Consider the following 6186-nt stretch of genomic DNA (forward strand, 5'->3'; position numbering starts at 1 on the left):
AGTAACTTTTACGTTAATGCGAAAATAATTTCTTTATGTTAAATTAACATTGTTTTATTGGTTTTAAAATTTTGGTTCCTTGATTTTTATATTCCGAGTGACTCGCGTCTATAAACATCACTCGAGTCTTATCTTCACTCGAGTGGCATTCGAGTGAGAAAGTTACGAGTACCGAGTGACTCGAGTGAAAAAAAATCACTCGAGTCCCATCACTAGTCGCTACTCGGTACACTACACTACAAAAGTGAATAGTTTACCACCACTGATGCTCGCTTGGTGTTGCCACTTTTAAATCATTACCCTAAAATAAGTTAAATCAAAATAACAATCTAGACATGCGCAGTTAAGATACAATATTATACGCCATTTAATGACCATAAAATGTATTTATATTGCAAATAGGACTTAATTCAACATTTTAACAAACCTTTTTAATACTATTAATGGACAATTGTGCACTGTTAATTATTTCAATCGTTTTAAAATAATATTTATGAATTGGGGGTTTTTAATTAATTATCTGGTAACTCAAAGCGGTCACTTCAAAATATAACACACAAATGCAATACGAGCTGCGAGCTTGACAGCTTGGGATATGTTGGACAAGGACAGACTATCGCTTATCATAGCTACGTAATGGAGTTATAATGCGAGTAAATGAAATAAAACATTTTCTTAAGTTCAGTTTCATATCCGGAGTTACCGTATGAGAATTCTATGTGGAGGTGTACAAAAGTGATAACCCTTGTGGTCAGCTCGACCTTTGATAAATGTTTTAAGGGAATAAAACAATTGTGTGGATGTAATAAACAAACAAAAACCTCATAAACATAAATAGCGTTACATTTTTTAATGTTCCTCACAACTCTGTATTTTTTAAAAGTTTTTTTAAAGTTATCTCGTCGTATCTTTTTTTCTACCTAAATTTATCTTAACTAAACATTATAAAATAAACGAACTCATAATATGCATGATAACTTATGTTTACTAATAATAAGTAGACCAAGTAACATAAATTGTTGATAATTTGTATTTGCGATCGTATATTTATGAAACAAGACCGTTTCATTTACAAAGTAAACAGCGATTTGGCGCCAATATTATTTTCAAACAGATTATACTGCGCTAAATTATTGTTTACGAAATGAGTTAAGACCGCCGTGAGAGTTCCCGTAGATAAGAATTACTTATGAAAAACAAAAAAATATAACTAACTAAATAACATTAAACAATTTTCATTAAAATATTATTAAATATGCGAAACGACCGAGGCTCTAATTGGCAGCTGAACACCAGCACTGGCCTATGTAAAGAAAATTATTTTTCTTCCCCTAGGACAGCCAATGGCCACGGAAACCTTCGTGCTTAGTGTTTCACCCTGCAGAGGTATTTAAAACCAATGTAACAACGCCTGCTCAATAAATCTGAGCCATAGTTATAAAGAATAGCAACAACCTTGTATTGCTATTATATATTGCATTTAGAATTAAACTTCGATTAAATAAAGACATACATAAAGATAAAAGTACATATTACAAAAGTACACATTAATAGTCAAAGTAAGCACTTTATGATACAGAAGTCATAAATTGTAAAAATTATAAACAAGCCAAAGCTAGTTAACATCTTTGTCAATTTTTTGGTTTAAAAGTCGTGATCGCTGATTGGAAATTTAATTAAAAAGCCAGGTAATATACGATATCGAAAAGCAATCACATCGACACAAATAGGTGGCGCGTAATGATTACCTACGCGTGTGGTTGCGGCATGTGGGGGCGGGGGGGAGCGATTTCACGGCGTCGAAGTTATCCGCCGGCGGAGGCAGTTAAGTTTATCAACATTGATAAAGCTGGTCGCTGCTGCGCCGATGTGGGTCGCCGCTGGCGACTCCATGTTACACCTCTCATGCGAATTCGAATAATGCCACTTTTACCCATACAGCATTCTTAGAGTAAAACAAAAAGTTTTCGTGTCCTTACGAATTAGGTTATTTCGGAAGAGTTTTTTGTAGTAAGAGCGGGCGCTCCTTTGACTAGACTAACTCACAACTATTGTACGATTGTCGATTGTTTCGCAGCCCATTCAACTGTTTAGTTGCCTAGCTAAAAATCATGTAATAATAACTAACAGACTAGTCGGTTTGGAATGAAATGTAGCCATCCCCTGTATAAAATAAACATTGACAGTTCGTCTGTAACTCATTAGAATTGATTGCTTTATTGCCACGTTTGTACGACTGACTCTAAGTAAACCTTTTTAAGAAACTAGCATTAATATATTTATGTGAAATTCTATTTTTTTCATAAACACGACTACGATAACTAAGGTTCAACATTGATCTAATAATTTCATGAATAAATCAGATCCTAAATCATATAGTAAATTTATACAAATACCGATCGCACACTTTAACTGCGACATTACAGAAGTAATAGTAGAAAAGTCCTTAACAATAGTTACTGAAAACACTTGCACAAACAGTATAGTTTTACATCGGTAGTTGCACCGCGGCGGGGCGCGCGCGCGCACCTGCGTACCATCACCGAAACAACTCCAGCCCACCCCCTTTCGGCTGACAGATCGGTGATATATTGGCGAGAAGATAACCCGAGCGGTATGAGCAAACTGTGTTCGCTAGTTAGTTTGTTCGCCCCGACTCGTGTCGTCTGACAGCCTTTGAGCTACGCGAACGCTGGGCGAGATCATCGCGGGACATGTGAGTGCCGACGGGCTATGTATGTGCCTCAATTTTTTATATTCAAGTGGGCAGTGTTATCCATAATTAATGTTAAATATTAACCTTAGTAAGGCTACTTTGAATTATGAAGTCAAAACTAAGTTATTAAGTAGATTTTTTTTAAAAAATATGCAAGTTATTAACATTTTAATGAACGTTACAATAAAGGTAAATCATGCGATATACGTGGCGTTACATAGATTTGCTTGACCGACACGTAGTAACGCAGTTTATGTATTTGTAGAGCAATAAATATGTTTACGAGTACATATAAAAATCATAACTCATCAAAAAACTGTTCTGACAATCTGTGGTCTTATTAGAAAAAATAATAATGTCACGGGTATTGTAATGAAAAGTAATAAATATTGTCAAATTTTAATTTATATTCGAACTTTGTGTTTTTTCAATGCTTTAAACAATACCAATTAAATTATTCGAAATCCAATTTCTTGTGTACGTATGATCATAGCCAATATTATCTTTTTTTTAATTATTGAATGATTTGTCTTCTATCTAATATCTATCTCACGAAGTTGTAATCAGCTAGTTACATATAAAATCTTTCCCTCAAACATAAGTAAACTTAGCTATAGCAATCTATAAAATGTATTAACTACATAAAAAGCTTTTATGCAAAATGTATCAAGAAATAACGGTTCGATCAATTTGAGCGATCTGCCACTCCCATTTATTTGAACTGTCATGATCGATGGCAGAATTACGAAATCAAATATCTTTTGTTTTGAGCTTTTACCACTAAGATAAGTCAAGCCAGAAAATAGTAAAATAAATCTATTCAATTCATAACTGTTTACCAAGACAACTTACTTCAAGTTTAGTTTTTGACAGGACGAGTTTTTTAAGTTTAGATTTTTAGTTTAGCCTGGACAAGGTCTTTAGTTCTTTTTTTAAAAAGATCAAGATGACGTTGCCTGGCAAACAGCTTATCGGGTCATTTCGAAAATTCTCCTCGGAAACAATGCGCTCGTAAAATGTGTGCATAAGTAGGCCGTCTCCTTGCTGCCACAACTTGTGTGTACAAAGCCTTTAATGTATTTAAATTTGTGTCGTAATTCTTTTGCCTACAATTCCATAGATCATATTCATATTTGACTAAGGTCCGATGGACTCAATCTGAGTGGAAATTGTTTAATCGACCCTTACTGGAGATATTACATGCTAGATATCGGACCAACGATATCATTGGTACGCGTCTTGTATAAAACCGAACTATCTCATTTAAATCAAACAGCCCTAACACTAATATAACCTTTAATTTGTAATTATTTCTATTGCATTTCATCTCCACTGTAAAGAAGTGATTAGTGATGATTGATCATGATCAATAACATGCTCTGATCATCCAGGTCCACGTTATTTCTGTACAAACGCCTTAACTATACTAATATTATAAAGAGGAAAAATGTGTGTGTTTTGAATGTATTTGATTCACGTAAAAACTACTGGGTCGATTTTAAATATTATTTCATCATTAGAGAGGTAATTTATCTGCGAGGAACATGAGGTATGCTTTTCATTATTCTTTTAATTTCACGCGGACGTTGTCGCGAGAAACAGCTATTAGTCATATATTCATGCAAAACAAAAAAAAAATACTTTTCTCGCTGTCCACCATCTGTTTTTTTAATCAAGAAAATACTTACACTTTGTTATTATCATCAAAATTCGATTTCCCGCCAATCGTTTAAATACAGATAATAAATATGCATTTTTAATTGAATTCCATACAATCTAGCGATTGCAACGGCGGAGCGTTCATTATAAAAGAGCTAATTTCCATGGCGTAAAATTATCCGAGCTCTTATCGGCGCAATAAAAGATATCAAATGGAGAAAGAAATCATTCGTAGGGCTATAAAAGTAGCGGGAAAACGGCGCGCTGTTTCAGCATGGTTAATCAAACTATGTGTTTTCTGTTGATATTGTGAAATGAGGTCCGTTATCGAGCTTTTGACTTTTATGGAATTTGTTATGTACAGTTGTGAAATTGCATTTATTTGGTACGAGTAATGTATTGCACGCTCAGTTTTAACTGATAAGTTGAACCCTAAACTTTAACTGAATAAATAGACTGTTCAGTTAGAACTGAGCTCATTCATCTGATACAATATTACAAGCACACAGAAGCCAGACGTGAAATTTATCATAAGTCAGCTACGGCTGTGTGACGCGCGGCCGTTCCTTACTCGTGTCAATTAATATTGTGTGCTGGTAACATTGTACACACGTACCACTAGACTGTGACGTCAGTCGTGACTAGTTCGTTACAATTTATTTTGCAATATATTGGTATTGCAAGATTGCAATATTGGCAAGATATTTTTGGTTTTGTCCAGTAATTCTTAATGGTCTACATACACTCCCTGATGACCACAGGAGGATTACAGGAAAAAAATTGGGCCTATAGAAAGAAAATAAAAGTTTGAAAGGGTATCAAGGGAAAGGGTCGGGAATTTCAGGTTTAGTCTGTTTTAAATGCAATTAAAACGGGATTAAATAAAACTAAATTGAAGAGATATTCGATAATTTATTTAACTGAAAGCAAATTTAACAGTTTTTGTAAATCATACACGAGCTAGGAACTCTGTAATTCCTATTTGGTAAAAGTTTAATTTGCTTTAACTGATTTAATACAGTTATATTTACTAATTTTCACAATATACTATGGCGTTACATCTTCAATTGATTTACTTATATTTCATGAAAAAATATGGTTAAATCCCTTTAACATTGGCAACATGACATCTCAAATATTGAGATACCGAACCCACAAGAATCGACACTAGACAGTGATTTTTTATTAGAAAAACATTTAAAAGGTACTAATTACATATAGAAAGGATTGTTTAAACAAATTGTAAACTAAATCACTGTCCAATACGTTGGTTCTCACTTTCGATGTAGTTACAATTTTTACAACTTCGACAGTGGACGCTCTCTTACTCCTTTCTAAATATAAGCTAAAAAAACTCTATAGATTCACATTACGAGTAAATTTTACACTTTACAATATAATATTTATTAAACTACATCTTCAGCTTCAACTGAATCGTACTGTACAGTTAAAACTGGGCGTGTCAGTTAAATTTTAACTGAACAATTCAACCGACACATCTACATACAAAGTTTTAACTGAACAGTTTCACGCCTCAGTTATAACTGTCAGAACTGAGTCTCAGTTTTAGCTGAACAATATAACTGTTCAAGTATTTAATTTTAAATTTAGTTTAAAACTCATACAGCCTTACAAATAAAGGAAACAAAATAGCCTAATAGCTTGGGGTACGGACTACCGATCTTCTGTCGAGGGTTCGAATGCCGCCATTCGACGATTGTGAACCATATCCTAGCACAAGCCTAGAGCTTAGTTGGAATGGTTAAAGGAAATATTAGTAAATTAACAAAAATCTACTAATATTTCTATTT

This window comes from Papilio polytes, unplaced genomic scaffold, assembly GCF_000836215.1.
Source record: "Papilio polytes unplaced genomic scaffold, Ppol_1.0 DF821400.1, whole genome shotgun sequence".
Classification (NCBI taxonomy): domain Eukaryota; kingdom Metazoa; phylum Arthropoda; class Insecta; order Lepidoptera; family Papilionidae; genus Papilio; species Papilio polytes.